This window comes from Heteronotia binoei, chromosome 1 (assembly GCF_032191835.1).
Source record: "Heteronotia binoei isolate CCM8104 ecotype False Entrance Well chromosome 1, APGP_CSIRO_Hbin_v1, whole genome shotgun sequence".
NCBI lineage: Eukaryota > Metazoa > Chordata > Lepidosauria > Squamata > Gekkonidae > Heteronotia > Heteronotia binoei.
This window is the reverse complement of record NC_083223.1, coordinates 71,646,283-71,665,841: the sequence shown is the minus strand read 5'-3', so window position 1 is coordinate 71,665,841 and position 19,559 is coordinate 71,646,283. Positions and strand designations below refer to the sequence as shown.

General features: G+C 38.6%; 1 protein-coding gene across 2 annotated transcripts in view; it reads right to left on the bottom strand.

Annotated features, from left to right (window-relative positions):
* The window catches only part of SMAP1 (small ArfGAP 1), a 114,501-nt gene that overhangs the window by 54,868 nt on the left and 40,074 nt on the right, over positions 1-19,559 (bottom strand). The window lies entirely within an intron of this gene.

The following is a 19,559-nucleotide window of genomic DNA, read 5'->3' as shown; positions in this document are numbered from 1 at the left end:
ATGTAAAGTACTGCACCTGTGCACATAGTGGAGCGAAATTCTGAAATTACACTGGGAGTTGCTTTTGAAAAACATGATTGGGCTGCACGGCTAAAATGCTTAATGCATCTAACTGGAACTTCTATTGAAGTCATTAGATCTTTGCAGTGTTAATGCATTTTTATAATTCAGGCAGAAGTTGATAACATTGCTACATCAAATTTTGGTCACTTTTCAAAAATCATTTATGTTTCTATCAAAATGTGGCCAGAATCTCTCTTAATGTACACAGGTGCAAAGAACTCTTAACAGCCTTTCAGCACCACCATTGTTACAAATAAAAGTTCTGGCTAAAAATAGCTTAAAGAAGGGCACATGTAAAGGGTGTAGCCAGGAGAAGCATTTTTTCTTTTGTATATATGCACTTGATTCCTGCAAGCAGGTCTAAGGGGATGTGCCTTGTACTCATTTATATCATTCCTCATGGATTGGACTCAAAGTGTTGATTGCTAGAGACCAGTTATCTTCATTGTGGATGCTGTCCTGTGGGCTTCCACACAGCGCAATCTTATCCCCCATGTTATTCAACATCTAAAGAAGAAATCATTTGTAGTCTTGAAACTGGATGTCTTCAATATGCAGATGACACTCAGCTCTCTACATCTCTCTATCCAAATCCCCTGGTGATGCAGTAAAGGTCACTGCCTGACTGCTGTGGTCAAATAGATGAAAGTGAACAAACTGAAATTAACCCAGACAACACAGAAGTGAGGCTGACTGGGAAGGGAGAGATTCTGAAGGAAACTGTGCTTCCCACTTTTGATGTAGTTCAGCTGACTTTTGCTGATTTTGTTAAGAGCTTAGGGATTATACTGGATTCAGCATTGCTGCTGGAGAAGCAAGCTAATAAATCTGCAAGAACGCTTTCTTCCAACTCAGTCTAGCCCAGAAGATGGCCTCCTACCTTAACATGGCTGATCTACCCATCTGTATCCATGCCATGATAATGCTGAGACACTTTACACAGATCTCACCTCAATGTCAACTCAGAATTTAAGGTAGCACAGAATGCCACAACTTGATTATTATCAGGAGCTATTGCTATTATTCTGCAAATTACTATTATTCTGTAGTCACTTCTTTGGCTACTCATCAGATATTGACATCTTATACAAAACCATTCATGCCTTGGACCATATACCTGCAGAACCACTGCTCTCTCTGTGTTCCACTATGACTGTGTCACTCATCTGAACAGGTCATTCTGCAACTGCCATCTGCAAATGAGGAAATCTACTGCCCATACACAGATGTATTTTTCGCTCCATAAGACGCACCTGACCATAAGACGCACCTAGTTTTTAGAGCCGTTTGTGTGAATTTAGAGGCGTTTGTGTGAATTTTTTGCAGTATTCGCTCCTTAAGACGCACACACTTTTCCCTCCACTTTTTGGGGGGGAGAAAGTGAGTCTTATGGTGCAAAAAATACTGTATATTCTCTGTTATGGCCCCCATTATATGGAATGGCCTGCCTGATGCAATCAGGAAGGCTCCCACTTTCCTGGCTTCCACAAGCTATGAAAAACTGAATTATTTAGGAGGGCTTTTTTACACAGGTAATAGGGCTATACTGTAATGAAATGTTTCAGAAAGACGCTTTATTAATGGGAAAGGGAGTGTGGACTATACTACTTTGTATAGTACATACTGTCTGCTGATGTAATTTCTGCATCCTTTAACATGTCATGTTAATGCTGATGCTTTTTTCTAGCTAGGTCTCAGGAGGGTTTTTTTTTTCAGATTTCTGCAATCGAAATCCTATTGTATTATTTATTGGAAGTTCCATTCCTGTTGATTTAATTGTCTCATACTGTATGATCAGCCAAGTCTCAGTAAGACAGGTGGATGATAAATGAATAAAATAAAGTCAGATACTGCCAAATGAGGTTTGATATGTATACTTTTTTGTGTATGCAAGAAAATATTTTAAAACTATGTTAATTTAAAGAGGCATCTCTTTAAACACAGCTTTTGCCTACAATGTTGAAAAACTACTATCGGAGTTATATATAACCTAATTTCCTGACATTTTTTATTGCCCCTGTTTCCTGTGGCAGCCATTTTCTGGTGTGTCAGAATTCCAAAGTGATTGAAGGCTGAAAAGACTTGGGGACCCATGCTCTAACAAAAAAGAGGAGAGCTACAACTACAGGAAGTCAAGATGTCTTTACTATCTCAAACAAGAATACACATGGGAAATATAAGAGATAGTGGTACTCGTGTCATAGAAAACACAGCTCTTCAAACTGGCTACATCAAAAACCATGCTATCTCTGAAAAGTAATATGGACAACCACAATGGATTATAGCCAAACAACAAGCAAAAGTTGTTCTTCGGATAGCTAGGGCTAGAGTGCACCAAACAGCCATTACACGAACACTGGTTAATTAGTCCTAGTAGTGGCTATTTTCATACAGTGATTCATTTGTCTTTGGAAACTCCCCCCCTTTCATGGCAACATAGATTTTGAAGTCCTGCAACAGAATGAAGAAATATCACTTAACTCATGTGCTTCACATGAACGGCTTGTTATAAAATCACTCCTTGTGGTTGAACAAATCTCCTCTTGATGTGCGCACCAGCACTTACCCTAACAAAGTATTAAGCCCCCAGAGGCAAGAGTCACTACAATGGTACAAATAATAACATTCACAAGGGTTTAAAACGGGGATGTCAATTGTCTGATCTATGGGCCAGAACCAGCCCACCCAGAGCTTTAATCAAACCCCCAGGGCTCTTTTCTTCCCCTCCCCCCTCCTGTCTTCACCATTTGAAGCTCCAAAGCTGCTCAATGGACCTGATCTAGTAAGTAAGCTAACCTGGGAACCTACAGCCAAAGGAGGATATTATACTGCAGAGCTGTTGCCAATCTGAGTAGACCCCGGGGGGAAAATCTTGCAATGCTATTTCATTGTTTTCCCAGGTTCAGCATTTTATATATTTTTAAGTATCTGCTGTGATCCTTGTGTTTTTTCTTAATGATTTATTTTTTAAAAATGAATTGCCAAATCCCACTGTCCCCCCCCCCCCACTTTCATATTTTCCCAGGCTCAGAGCATTTTATATTTTTAATTTCTGCAGTAATCCTTGTGCTTTTTCCTCATGTTTTATTTTAATGCAATTACACTGCCAAATCCCTCTATTCCCTCACCTTTCCATTTTAAACAAAATATTGCAAGAGTTTTAAGCATGTTTGTATTTAAGTTAAAAATATCTTTAATTGTGTTTGTCTGTGTCTTTTATAAAGTTTATATCTCTGCTACTTCACATTACATTTTGTGACACAAATGACTTGGCCCTGCAAAATCCCATGTGTGTCAGATCTGGCCCTCCTAACAAATGAGTTCAACACCCCTGCTTTAAAACTAACCATCTGAATGCAACATGCAGGATTAAACAGAGTTTGTTCCTTAACTCTCCAATCCCAAGATTTTAAAACAGGGTTTAATCCTGGTTTCAGATTCCATTTAGTAGAAGAAAAACTACCTCCAGTTAAGTGTGTGACCACAGTAGTACTTCATGGATAACCAGTGTAAATGTTAAGCTACCATGAGAAGGGGCTGGAAATGTTAGTGGCTCCAGAAAAGTTTAACCCAACTGCACATAATTCATATTTCAAGTCTGGATGCTTGTATTTCAGTATCAGTTTAATTGTGCTGAATGCAGCCAAATCTTGAAATAAGATTGACACCTACATGTAAAAAGAAGACATATCTGCAAGCTAGTAGTGAATGGTTATAAATCATCTATTCAGAGACAAACCGGCTTTTCACGTCCACCCCTTTGGCAAGTTTTTCAATAACTTTTTAGGATTCACGATTAATATATGTGAATAACCTTTCAATCAGGAATGAAAAGTCAGGATCATCAAAGCCAGGCAGCAAATTCATATTAGAAACTCAGTGAAGCTATGCTTAAATTTAAAGCTAATCCCTCTGGCTGTACTGTAAGAAGCGTAAATGGAAATTACTGAAATGGTTGTTGCAATTAATACTTGACCAAATTATTTCAGCCCTAAATAAATTTTTTAAAAAGACTTAGACATCACAAGTACGGCAAATATTGCCAATGCACTGTTTGTTTATGGGTGGTTTTTTTGGGGGGGGAGGTTGTTTTTTGTTTTAAAGCAAGTATAAGTATTTTCAGGGTTATATTAGCAAGTAAAACACAACATTCTTAAATATGCACCTATGCCACATAAATGAAGGACAGCAGAAAATTCTGACTGGACATGAAATGGCTGTTAAATAGGAGTGGCAGTCGCATTTGACAGCTGAAGCAGCAAGTCTGCAGATGTAAAGCTGCCGATAGCTGAACTACTAGGAACAAGCAACAAGATTAAGAGTACTAAGGATGTACACAAGCTTCAAAGTTCAGAACCTGAATTTAGGTCTTCAGATTCAGATTTTAACAATTTGGAACTTCAATAAAGTTAACAAGAAAGAGTCATTTTTGAGCTAAAAATGCTGCATGGTAAGGCAGAAGGGTCATAGTTTTGGGGTGGGCACTTATAAGAAGATCTGACCACACTTCTTCCTGCTTCCTTGCTTTAGGGTACTATGGGGGGGTACAGATGAACCTTGCTCATGCACCAATCTTTTCTACAACCCACATTTTATACTGCTAACACATTCTCCTCATTGAAAGCATGATTTGTTTCAGCACAACATATAGGGGAGGAAAATGAATTTCACTTACCGATCCTCATAAAGCTATAATTCTACTATCTAAATCTAACAAACTTTATCCTGTTTAATAAATCCAAAAAGGAGCCTAAACAAAACATAAAACGTTTCCTATTACTCTATGACTCCACTAATCCTAAATCTTATTCCTAAATAGTAAGTAAATATGTACAATGATGGTTAGAGTGGGAATAAAATCCAGAATGAGGTACTTGGAAAGAGAAGACAGTTTCAGCACATAGAGCCAAGGGACAGCAGATGGATTATGGAGAAGCTATGCCCACAGTTCAGTTGGAAAGAATCAGTGCTTACTGCTGTCTTTGCATGTTTTAGGACAGGGGTGGCCAATGGTAGCTCTCCAGATGTTTTTGCCTACAACTCCCGTCAGCCCCAGCCATTGGCCATGCTGGCTGGGGCTGATGGGAGTTGTAGGCAAAAAACATCTGGAGAGCTACCATTGGCCACCCCTGTTTTAGGATTTTTTAAGTGCAAATAAACACCAGTCTCAGACTTCGTTCTCATGCCAGCTCCTCTCCCCAAACCGTCTCACCAATCAGGGGACACCAAGATCCACAGCCTTACCAACAGAGCCTACTTTCTATTGGAATTAGTGGAATTCCAAATATTCAGAAGTATTCTGAATTATTCTGAATATTATATGATATATTCTGAATATTATAAAAATTGGGTTTTGCTATATATTGATCAACAACATTAGTATTTTTTCTTCTTCTTTTTTCCTTTGTCTGTGAATGACACCTGTATGCCTGTAATAATTTAATAAAGTTTAAAAATGGGGGGGGGGGGGTTGGTTTCAGCAATATTCAAAATATTGCAAATTTGGAATTTAGTGCATTGCAAATGATTTCAAGTCCTTGTACATCCTTATGGTGAACCTCCTCCCTCTGCTAATGTACACCAGCGGCAGCCTGAACCCTACTTAACGTTAACCAAGCTTTTGGAACCTTCCTTTCAAGTCATTAGCTAGAAGACTTGGTAAACTAGTACTAGCCTTAGTCATAATTATGATCACCAGAGGAAGGGAATATGCGACATCACTGCCCATTATAAAGTGTTAACTTAGGCCAACTGGCCTCAGGGCAACCTACTGTGCTTGGAGGAAAGGCACCACAGGGAAATAATTCAAAAATATTTTAATATCATAATGGTACGATATACTGTGACCTGTGATTTCTTGAAAGGTTTCAACAACATTAAGTTTTGCTCAACAACAAATCCTTGTAGATTTTTGCAGATTAAAAAATGAGGGCTACAACATTATCCCTCCAAAAGTGTGATAGCAATGAAAGCAAGGCTGCTGGATAAAGCCTGCTTCAGATAATCCCACCAGACTTCATTGATGTATATTAATGACTTCATCAGTGCTACCTCCAATTCTGTCTGACCATAACAGAATAAGACACACTGGTTATTTTCACAGATGATATTTAATCCATTTTTAGATTATCACCTTTCTGTAATATAAACATAGACCTAAATAAACTAGAATACACAGTTCATGCAGAGTTATTTTTGTGTCACATTACTATTCACAAGTGATGCACTCCTGACTAAAAAATGCTGGTTAAAATATTTAATAGTATGATAGACCCCACGTGCTATAGTGGTTACAAGCGCTGGACTTGGATTTGGGAGATCCAGGTTCTTCAAATCCTCACACTGCCACGGAAGCTTGCTGGGTGACTTTTGGCCAGTCAAACACTCCCAGACCAACCTAATTCACACGGCAATTATAAGGATAAAATGGAAAAGGGGTGAATGTTGGTCTCCAATGGGTGAATAGAAGGGAGTATAAATGAAGTACATAAATAGTACAAGTGTTAAAAATGTGAATATTTGATGAGAGACTTGTACCTGCATAGCAAGCATCTTTCCTTTTACAGTAAATTTGCTTTGAGGCAGATACACAGAGAGAAATCAGAGGTTACACAACAATTAACGTACATATTCTTCAAGGCCTTTACATTTCACAGCATGCCTCATCCAAACTACATTCTGTTCAAATATCAACTAGAATAATTTACATCAGACACCAGAAAATCTCTTCATCTTCCAGTTAAGGCAACAACAAACAACATTTTTCTCACAACAGATATTAAGGATGATGTTACCCTTTTAATCTGCTTTTCAGAACATTTTGAAATGCCAGTTACAATAACATTCTAGCAATAGATCAACTACTCAGTTCTATTGACTGTTCCAGCTTAAAAATATGGAAGTTTGGACAGTATCTATTAAGACAAGACGTTACTTGCAAGAGCTGCTTGCAAATGAAATCTACAAGGGTTTTTTTACACATTTTAAAAAAGAAACTAACATGAAAAATGTTCAGCATTTTACACCCTAAGGTAATTTCAATGGCCTGATTCATCTTCCTCCTCCCAAAAAGCCAGAAACACTAACAAAAAAATCCCCCTTTATTTAAAAATTAATATTTTATCTTTCACCCATATGAACACATTTACATTCTATGTTAAAGTATGTTCACAGTAGGGGTTGACATTCCAGTTATTCTTTACTGCTCTTAATCTGACCCAGTACACAGAGACTTAGCCTCAAAAGTTATTTTCGGTGCCAGGACAGAATAACCACCATCCTCACAAGTGTATGGAAACAGGGAGCTCAGGAATAAACTGCAAAGAAGGAAAATAAAAGGTTTTTATACCAGTCTTTTCAATACTAAAGGAGTCTGAAAGCAGCTTATAATCACATTCCCTTCCTCTACCCACAACAGTCACCTTGTGAGGTAGGTGGGGCTGAGAGTTCTGAAGAACTGACTGGCCCAAGGTCACCCAACTGGCTACATGTGAAGGAGTGGGGAATAAAACCCAGATCTCCAGATTAGTGTCTGCCTCTCTTAACCACTACAACGCCTTTTCTGTACATATGTACACTAGCTCCTAGTAGGTTGTGCAGACTGAATTAAAAACAGGCAATCTGATAAATTTATGGTAATGTCAAGAAAAGTTATACTAGGGTATGTTCAGAGTGCAAATAGCTTATCTGTCTGGACACTCCCTGGGAGAGATGTAAATTAAATGCTTTTACCCAACTCTGGAGTTTCCCCTCAGTCATTCTGGCTCTAGATGTCAGGGTAATAACCAACCCTAGTGATCTCATCATTCACCTTCTTAGTTCAATCAAGCACCTGGGTAAATTTCTAGCCCTGTCTGAAGCTTGTCAGAAAATTTGAATACATTATTCATTAACCTTGAGTCTGTACTATCTTAACCCCCTCATGGGACACTTTAACTGTCAGTTTTCAAACCTTCCAGCAAGATTCCAAGTTTTTGCCTTAAATTCAATCCTGTCCCAGAAAAGCCACTGCCTTTAAATATATAAAAATCACCTTCCAGCCACCCTATCTTTGTAATTAGTTTCTGGACCCAAACCTGAATCCCCAGCCTCACAGTCCGCTTACTTTCTGGATTTATACCTTTGCCACCTCCACCCCATTCTGGACTTCATTAACTGCTTCCTGACATAGTAGCTGACTTCACTTCTAAAGCCCACAATTTCTTCCCTGAATCTACCTCTTTCAACCACCCTGGACTAGGCTCTCCCACTGTCTTCCCATTCCAGGAACAGGCTTATATGCTTCCCATTCATTATGGCAGCCTAGTTTGCTGACTGCTAGCTGGCAGTCTCTTGTTTTGTCTCCCTTGACCTTTGGTTCTTCCCCAATTAGGCAGTAGCCCATATATGCATAGTAGGGCTGTCAACCTCCAAGTGGGGCCTAGAGGTCTCCAGGAATTACAACTACCTTCTGACCAGTTTGCTTGGTGGAAATGGAAGTTTCAGAGGATTGACTTTATAGCACTCTATCCCCACTGAGATCCCTATCCTGCCCAGGCTCCACTCAAATGTCCAGCACTTTTCCAACCTAGAATTAGCAACTTGAGTGAGAAGGTTTGTGTTAAAGATTCATTGATACATTGTCTGCAATTGTTTTATTGTCTGTCCTTGCTATTTTTGCTAGTTTCATCTTCTACCTGTATCTTTTTTAGAAGCAATACATTTTGTTCCCTTATTTAAGAGCTATTTCTTATCTCATTTTTACAAAGGGCTATTTCAAACTGGGACCCTGGTACACACTAGACAGTCGATCCCAATTAACTAACCAACCCTGGGTAACACAAATTGGGTCTTACACATTACAGCCCACACCATGGACTCTTCTTTGGGTAACATGTTTGCATCAATTCCAAATGACTGTTTCACAGGATGCAAGGGAAAAATAAATAACAGGGAAGTCCACGGCTCTATGCACACACAGTCATATTGATGGGCATTTCTATATGAAAAACCACACATTTTGGCTGTTTTAGAATACCAGGAAAATTAGTGATAATCACCGACAATTCCTTCTCCTGGCTCACTGAAGTATGGAATCTGATGTACAGCCAGGGGTGGCCCAACATCCCATGGCGCCCTAGGCCGACTCGCTGCCTGGCGCCCCTCAACTCCATGCCCCCCCGAACCTCCTCATCCTCCCTCCCTTCCCCACAGCATGTTAATTTCAAAGCCGGAACGGGCTCCACTGCTGCGTTCCAGCTATCTAAATCCTCCCCACCTCCTCCTCCTCCCTCCCTTCCCCATCGGTGGGCCACCACATGTTAATTTCAACCCCCCCCCCCGTGATTCAAAAAAACAGGCCATGGCCGTGCTCCCAGTCTGTCAGGAGCAGCGTCCTGAAAGGGCGATCCCGCTGCTGCTGAGCTGACTCCTCTCGATCCAGGAAGTGGGGAAGGGAGGAGAACAGCAGCTGGACTGCCCTTTTGGGACACTGCTCCTGACAGACTGGGAGCGCGGCCCCGCGGGGCAGTTTTTCCGATGGGGGGGCTTTGAAATTAACATGCAGTGGGGAAGGGAGGGAGGAGGGCTTTAGATAGTCGGAACGCGGCGCTAGAGCCCATTCCGGCTTTGAAAGTAACATGCAGTGGGGAAAGGAGGAAGAGGAGGCACGGGGGAGGCAAACTAGGTGGTTGCCTGAGGGGAGGCCGATTTTGCCACCCCTGCCCTGCTGGTGCCCTAGGCAACCGCCTAGTTTGCCTAGCAGGAGGGCCAGCCCTTTGTACAACTTCATGCTGGGTTTCAGGAAATAGAGCCCTTGGAAGCAAAAAGTTTGCTCTTTGGAAGTGCTGGCAAAATCCAGCACAAGTTCACAGATGCATCTCTCATGTTCCACCTCCCAACAAAAGATACGTATGGCCATGGTGATTGCTTTGTAGACACTGAATACCAGGCCTTTACTAGATGGGAAAGACAGCTGCAGAAGCCTTTTTAAAAAAATCAAATACTGCAGCAGCTCTTTCCAACACAGTTATTGCTTAGTTTAATTAGCGTAAAAACAAAGTTACTTGCTCAGTTATTGACGGATGAGCTCAGACAGGTCACTCACAAGGCAATCCTATGCAGCCAATGACTCTTGTCTAAGTTCACTGATTTCAAAGGACTTCAGTCCTATGAAAAATTACTCATCTGTCAGTGCTAGATGCCAGAATACATAAAATGCTATAGTACATACAGAAGGTTCTCTTAAAAGACCGGGCACATGCTGAAGAAGAAAAAATAAGAAACATTGTGTCAGACATGGTTGCCTAGGGTAATTCATACTCACTTATATCAATCAGATGAATGGTTACTGGCAAGTCTGCATTACAATCCAGCATCAGATTGGTTTTTAAATGGCATTACTGAAAGGACAGCCATCACCAGAACAAAAATTCATACAAGTGATGGCTTGGATCCAGGGATGCACAAGTAGAAACATACATGGACTTAGAGAAGTTCCACTTGCATAAACAGAAGTGCTAAGTGGGGATGCAATAAATAAGTTGATGTTAGTGCAATCACAAATGTTGCACCCTGCGCAAACCGGCATCCTTTGTTACTCAGGATGGTTTTTACACTGTCCTAGTCATTCCTCAATGTCCACATATATGGACAACCTGCAAACTGGGAGATCACTTGTATTGCTCAATCTAAATACACCAGTCTGATCTGAAAATAGATTCCTGCTTCACATGAGGGATGCTACAGCTACCTCCTATGGGGTCTCTTTCTACCTTTTCTCATAACTTCTATATACAAGCAATTCTTCAAACATCTGTTAACCTTTTCCAGCAATCGCCTGCGCAATTATGAGGAACATACCAGCTACAAGAAAAGAAGAGGCAAAAGCTCAATCTTCTTTTGATACAAAACCACAGCCAGCCATCTGTCAACTTTTGTAAAAAGACACCCAGCTAGATAATATTGTAACAAAAGCTATGTTCATTTCCTCCCAAAATTACAGACTTGTGGGTGTACTCTCTCACATACCTTCCAATCTCCACTGAAAGCACAATCAGCATTATTAAGAACATAAAACAAGCCATGTTGGATCAGGCCAATGGCCCATCCAGTTCAACACTCTGTGTCACACAGTGGCCAATATATGTGTGTGTGCATACACACACAGACACATACAGATACACACACATATATATACTGTGGCTAATAGCCACTGATGGACCTCCACTCCATCTTTTTATCCAATCCCCTCTTAAAGCTGGCTATGCTTGTAGCTGCCGCCACCTCCTGTGGCAGTGAATTTCACATGTTAATCACCCTTTGGGTGAAAAAATACTTCCTTTTATCCATTTTAACCTGACTGCTCAGCAATTTCATCGAATGCCCACGAGTTCTTGTATTGTGAGAAAGGGAGAAAAATACTTCTTTCTCTACTTTCTCCATCCCATGCATTATCTTGTAAACCTCTATCATGTCACCCCGCAGTCGACATTTCTCCAAGCTAAAGAGCCCCAAGCGTTTTAACCTTTCTTCATAGGGAAAGTGTTCCAAACCTTTAATCATTCTAGTTGCCTTTTTCTGCACTTTTTCCAATGCTATAATATCCTTTTTGAGGTGCGGTGACCAGCATTGTACACAGTATTCCAAATGAGACTGCACCATCGATTTATACAGGGGCATTATGATACTGGCTGATCTATTTTCAATTCCCTTCCTAATAATTCCCAGCATGGCATTGGCCTTTTTTATTGCAATCGCACACTGTCTTGACATTTTCAGTGAGTTACCTACCACAATCCCAAGATTGGTCAGTCTCTGCCAGTTCACACCCCATCAACTTGTATTTAGAGCTGGGATTCTTGGCCCCAAAGTGTATTACTTTGCACTTGGCCACATTGAACCTCATCTGCCACATTGATGCCCACACACCCTGCCTCAACAGATCCCTTTGGAGTACCTCACAATCCTCTCTGGTTCTCACCACCCTGAACAATTTAGTGTCATCTGCAAACATCTCCTTTGTCCACATGTTTGTTCACCCCCTCAAAGAACTGTAACAGGTTAGTGAGGCAAGATCTTCCCTTACAGAACCCATGCTGAGTATTCCTCAATAACTCGTGTTCATGAATGTGCCTACTCATTCTGTCCTTGATAAGGTTTTTACCAACTTTCCTGGTATTGAAGTCAGACTGACTGGCCTGTAATTTCCCAGATCTCCTCTGGAACCCTTTTTAAAGATAGGGGTGACATTTGCTACCTTCCAGTCCTCAGGAACGGAGGCAGATTTCAATGAAAGATTACATATTGTTGGCAGGAGATCCACAAGTTCAACTTTGAATTCTTTCAGAACTCTTGGATGTATGCCATCTGGGCCTGGTGACTTATTAGTTTTTAATTCATCAATCAGTTGCAGGACCTCCTCTCTTGTCACCTCAATTTGACTCAGGTCTTTCAACACCCCTTCCAAAATTAGTGGTTCTGGAGTGGGCAAACACTTTTTATCTTCCACAGTGAAGACTGAGGCAAAAATACATTCAGCTTCTCAGCCATTTCCCTATCCTCCTTCAGTAATCCTTTGACCCCTTGGTCATCCAAGGGCCCCACTGCCTCCCTGGCTGGTTTCCTGCTTCTAATATATTTGAAGAAATTTTTATTGTTGGTCTTTATGTTTTTTGCAATATGCTCCTCATAGTCCCTTTTTGCCTGCCTGATCACAGTCTTGCATTTGATTTGCCACAGCCTGTGTTCCCTTTTATTAATCTCACTTGGACTAGCTTTCCACCACTTAAAGGAGTCCTTACCTTTTACAGCTTCCATTACTTTGTTTGTTAACCATGCAGGCCTTTTCTTATACCTTATACAAATGGTGAAATCAATAACGTTATGGTCACTGCTCCCAAGTGGTGCGATCACTTTTACATCTCTCACCAGGTCTTGGGCATTACTTGGGACCAAATCCAGGATCGCCCCATCCCTGGTAGGTTCTGTGACCATCTGCTCCATAGCACAGTCATTGAGAGCATCTAGAAACTCAATCTCTTTCTCTCGACCTGAACACATATTGATCCAATCAATCTGCGGGTATTACGACACAGTTTTTACATTTAGCCGCTATCTTTAATCCTTCCATCATATTATAATCATCCTCTATCTTTTGATTTGGTGGGCGATAACAAACTCCCATAGTTAAATTTCCTTTTGGGCCCTCTATTTCGACCCAAAGCATTTCATGAAGGGAATCTAATTCTTTGACCTCAGTCTTACTGGACTGTATACCCTCTCTGACATACAGAGCCACCCCACCTCCAACCCTTCCCTCCCTATCCTTCCGATATAACTTATATCCAGGAATCACCGTGTCCCACTGATTCTCCTCATTTCACCAAGTTTCTGAAATTCCCACAATGTCTATGTTTTCCCCCAACACTAAACATTCCAACTCACCAATTTTACTTTGAACACTTCTAGCATTTGTATACAAACATCTATAATTTCCCAGGCAAGTTAGGCCTGCAACCTTCCCCCTGCTGCCTCGAGACTTTGGCAGACACTCCATACTGTTTGTCACCATCTCAGTGGACGACTCTGATCCATTATCCAGTAGAAAAATAACAGCTAACCCTTCATCTCTTTGAGATGAGTCCTCCCGAACCAGAGACATTTCATCTCCTGTCGGCTTTCCCCCGAGATTTAATTTAAAAACTGCTCTGCTACCTTTTTGATTTTAAGTGCCAGCAGCTTGGTTCCATCTGGAGACAAGGCTCTTTTGTACAGCTCCCACTTGTTCCAGAAAGCATCCCAGTGCCTAACAAACTTAAACCCTTCCTCCCTACACCATCGTCTCATCCACTCATTGAGACTTCTAATTTATGCCAGTCTCTCCAGCCCTGCACATGGAACAGGTAGTACTTCTGAGAAGGCTACCTTGGAGGTCCTGGCCTTAAGTCTCCTGCCAAGCAGCCTAAATTTTTCCTCCAGGACCTCACGACTGCATTTCCCCAGATCATTGGTGCCAACATGCACCATGACCACTGGCTTTTCCCCAGCACTGTCTATCAGCCTATCTACAACACGCATAATGTCCGCTACCTTCACACCAGGCAGGCAAGTAACCATGTGGTCAGTATGCGGTTTTGCCACCCAGCTGTCTACGGCAGCCGGAGAGTGGCACACACCCTATTTCCGCCAGCGCGGAGGAGCATATGCTGGAGTAGCTCTCCCTACCGCTGGTGTAGTGGTAAGTTCGCCTCCAGAGCACTTTCAGCACCCCCCCCTTAGGATTGTGCTGTAAGTGAAGGATACTAGCATAATGTTAAGAGAGAAGATCCAGCATCTTGGACAGGCTAATGTAGTGGCCATGGAACCATGATCACCATCCACAACTTCTTGGTCTCTGTGTAGTCACTGACATTCCTGAGATTTTTTAAAAAAGAGACAGAAACCTCTACCTTTCTCCAAGTTGGTGAAACAACTGGAGCAGCATATATATTTAGAATCATAGATGTAAACACAATTTTATTTGGTAACATATGGTAACAAATTATATTTCTTGCATCATTAATAACTTTTATCTATCCCACATATTACTTTTCACCCACCCCTCCCCCCGTTACTTGACCCCCGCCGGTGTTATTTACTTAAAATACTAATATTTAAAGGTACCCTTAACTAACAAAAACAAAAATTAATATTCTTTTTTCTAAAACTTAATTGTTATCAAAGATTGTCCAATGCCCTTTTATTTTCCACTCTTTTTCTACATATCTTTTGAACTTTTTCCACTCCATCTTAAAAAACTTCTAAATCATATCTCTTAAAGTTCTTGTTAATTTGTCCATTTCACTCCATGTCATAACTTTTACAATCCAATCCCATTTCTCTGGCATTTTTTCTTGCTTCCACAACTGCACATATAATGTCCTAGCAGCTGAAAGCAAGTACCAAATTATAGTTCTATCTTCTTTTGGAAATTTTTCCATTTTTAATCCCAACAGAAAAGTCTCTGCAACTTTCTTAAATTCATATCCCAAGATCTTAGAAATTTCTTGTTGAATCATCTGCCAATACTTTTTTGCTCTTTCACGAGTCCACCACATATGGTAGAAAGAACCTTCATGTTTTTTACATTTCCAACATCTATCTGGCATCTTGTTGTTCATCTTTGCCAATTTTTTAGGAGTCATATAACCGCTATACATCATTTTAAAACAGTTCTCTTTAATGCTATGACACGTCGAAAGCTTCATAGAATTCTTCCATAAATATTCCCAAGTTTCCATCTGTATTTCTTTATTTACATTTAATTGCTCATTTAATCATTTGAGATTTCACTACTTCATCCCCCGTAGACCATTTTAAAAGTAACTTATATATTTTTGAAATTAATTTTTCATTGTCTCCAAGCAGAACCTTTTCCATTTCTGTTTGTTCTTTTCTTATTCCTTCAGTGTTGATATCATTATCCACCAAACTCTTTATTTGTTGCATTTGGAACCAGTCATATTTATTATTCAGCTCTTCAGCAGTTTCCAATTCTATTTTACCACCTTGTATTTTTAAAATTGATTATATGACAACCACTTTTCTTCACCTATCTCAGCTGTTATCTTTATTACTTCAGCTGGCACTATCCATAACGGTCTTCTCTCATCTCCATATTTCTTATATTTCATCCATGTATTTAGCAAATTATTTCTTATACAATGGTAAGAGAAAAAAGGGTCCATCTTCTTTTTTCCATAATACATGTATGTGTGCCAGCCAAATTTGTTTCCGTAACCTTCCAGCGCTAAGGGGTTTTTTATTTAACAGAATTATCCATTCCTTTATCCACACCAAACAGACTGCTTCCTGATATTATTTTAAGTATGGTGATTGAAATTCACCTCTCTCTTTTGCATCTGTCAAAATTTTCATTTTAATCCTTGGTTTCTTCCTAGCCCACACAAATTCTGAAATTTTTCTTCGCCATTTATCAAATTGTTTACTATCTTTCACAATAGGAAAAGTTTGAAACAAATACATTATTCTTGGTAGAATATTCATTTTAATTGCAGCTATTCTACCCAGCAATGACAAATGAATTTTATTCCATTTTAACATAACTTCATCCATTTTATGCCATAGCTCCTCATAGTTATTTTTGAAAAAATCAACATTCTTCATTGTTATCTCCACACCCAAATATTTTACCTTGGAGGTAACTTCACAACCCATTAGTCTCTGTAAGGCCTGTTGCTTATTTGTTTGCATATTTTTACATAAAAATTTTGATTTTTCTTTCTTAATACAAAGTCCCGCTAACTCCCCATATTCTTGTATTTTAGCTAACAAAGGTGTAACTTGTATAGGATTTTCATTTATGAACATTATATCATCTGCAAATGCTCTGTATTTGTAAGTAAATCCTTTTATTTTTAGTACTTCTATTTCTTTATCTTCTTGAATCTGCATCAATAATATTTCAAGAGTCATTATAAACAACAATGGGGAAAGCGGACAGCCTTGTCTTGTACCTTTGCTAATTATCTTCTGTAAGATCTGCGTTTATACATAGCCTTGCACGTTCAGTATATATTGCTTTTATCATTCTTATAAAGCTTTCTCCTAACTCCATTTTCTCCATTACTGCAAACATAAAGTCCCAATTTAAATTATCAAATACTTTCTCTGCAAACACAAAGAACTACTTCCTTTTCTGGATGTCTTTCATAAAATTCTACAATATTTACACAGTTCTAATATTGTCTCTTATTTGCCTTTTGGGAAGAAACCCCCGCTTGATCGTCCTTTATAAAATTTATCAAATGTTGTTTAAGCCGTTCTGCCAAGATTCTTGTATATATTTTATAGTCATTATTTAATAGCGAAATTGGTCTGTAATTTTTTACATTTGTGACATCTCTATCTTCCTTTGGAATCAACGAAATAACAGCTTCCTTCCATGTGTTTGGTATTTTTCCCTTTTATTCTTATCATGTTCATCGACTTCTGCAGTTTCTGTATTAGCTCATCTTTAAAGGTTTTAAAATATTTAGCTGTATATCTATCTGGCCCAGGTGCCTTTCCATTTTTCATTGCGTTAATTGCCGCCTCAATTTCAATTTTTTCAATTGGATCATTCAAAACTTTTTGCATATTTTCTGTTAAGGGTTCTATTTTTATCTTTTGTAAATACTCATCCATCTTTTCTTTTTTTATTTTAACACCTTTAAACAACTTGGCATAATACTTTTTATTCCCTCTTGTCTAACCACCTCTTTTCCATCTACCACAATTTTATTAATTATTTTATTTTCTTTTTTTTCTTCAATTGCCTAATCAAATATTCTCCAGATTTATTTACACCCTCAAAAGATTTCTGCTGCAATCTTTTCAGATTCCACTCCAATTCTTTATTTAACAAATGTCTCATTTGCATTTGTAGTATTGTAATTTCCTTTATAATTTCCTTTTTCCCTGGCCTTTTTCTCAACTCCTTCTTTTTTGTTTATTTCATTTTGAATGCCCAACAACTGTTTTTCTTTTGCTCTCTTATCTTTATTATTCAAAGTAATCAATATTCCTGTCATTACTGCTTTATAGGCGTCCCAGACCGTCTGAAATTCAATATCCTCTTTGTCATTCATTTGAAAGAAAGCTTTAGTTTCATTTTCTAGCAATGTCACTATTCTATAGTAAATCTTCATTCAATCTCCATCTTCTCAGTTTATTAGACAATTGTGTAATCTTTTATCCACACTAGACAAACTAGACAATCCTCCTCTTTCTTTAGCATCTGTTAAAACTTTCATTTTAATCCTTGGTTTTTTCCCGGCCCATACAAATTCTGAAATCTTTCTTTGCCATTTATTAAATTGTTTACTGTCTAGTACAATCCGAATAGTTTGAAACTAATACATTATTCTCGGCAAAATGTTCATTTTAATTGCAGCTAGTCTACCAAGCAGTGACAAATTAAGCTTGTTCCATTTTATCATATCTTCGTCCATTTTACGCCATAATTTTTCATAATTGTTTCTCATTCCTTCAATTTCTTCATCATCTTGTATTTGCATCAATAAGATTTCAAGAGTCATTATAAACAACAATGGTGAAAGCGGACAACCTTGTCTTGTACCTTTGCTGATTATCATTTCTTCTGTAAGATCTGCATTTATACATAACCTTGCACATTGTTCAGTATAAATTGCTTTTATCATTCTTATAAAGTTTTCCCCCAACTTTATTTTCTCCATTACTGCAAACAAAGTCCCAATTCAAATTATCAAAAGCTTTCTCTGCGTCCGCAAAGACTAATGCAACTTCCTTCTCTGGATGTTTTTCATAGTGTTCTACAATATTTGCAAAAGTTCTAATATTGTCTCTTATTTGCCTTTTAGGAAGAAAACCCGCTTGGTCTTACTTTATAAAATTTATTAGATATTGTTTAAGCCATTCTGCTAAGATTCTTGTGTATATCTTATAATCATTGTTTAATAATGAGATTGGTCTATAGTTCTTTACATTAGTGACATCTCTATCTTCCTTTAGAATCAACGAAATTACTGCTTCCTTCCATGTATTTGGTATTTTCCCATTTATTCTTATCACATCCATTAATTTTTGAAGTTTTGGTATTAATTCTTCTTTAAACATTTTTAAAATTTTTGCTATAAATCCATCTGGTCCAGGAGCCTTTCCAATTTTTATTGCATTAATCGCTACAATTTCTATTTTTTCAATTGGATCATTCAAAACTTTTTCCATATAATCAGTTAAGGGTGCTATTTTAATCTCCTGCAAATACGCTTCCATCTTTTCCTTCTTTACTTTAACACCTTTAAATAGTTTAGCATAATATTTAAAAAATTCTCTCTTTATTCCTTCTTGATCTACCATCTCTCTTCCATCAGCCACTATTTTATTAATAATTTTACTTTCTCTCTTTTTCTTCAATTGCCAGGCCAAATGTTTTCCAGGTTTATTCGCTCCCTCGAAAGATTTGTTTGAATTTTTTCAAATTCCATTCCAATTTTTTATTTAACAGATGTCTCATTTGTGCTTGCAATATTATAATCTTTATAATTTTCTTTTTTCCTGGCCTTTTCCTTAATTCACCTTCTTTTTTCTTAATTTCATTTTGAATGTCCAACTGTTTATCTTTTGCTCTCTTGTCTTTATTATTCAATGTTATTAGTAATCCTCTCATTACTGTCTTGTAGGCATCCCATACCATCTGAAATTCTATATCCTCTCTGTCATTTACTTGGAAGTACGCTTTGGTTTCATTTTCTAGAGATGTCACTATTTCTTTATTTTGTAGTAAATCTTCATTTAATCTCCATCTTCTTGACTTTTTCGACAGTTTTGTAATCCACATTATTGGGTTATGATCAGCTCCTATTTTAGTTAATATCTCTATTTCTTTGTTATAAGCCCCAAATCTTTAGTACCCCACATGTCAATTCTAGAGAAAGAGCTATGTCTAGCTGAAAAAAAGGTATAGTCCCGTACTTCAGGATTAAACTTCCTCCATA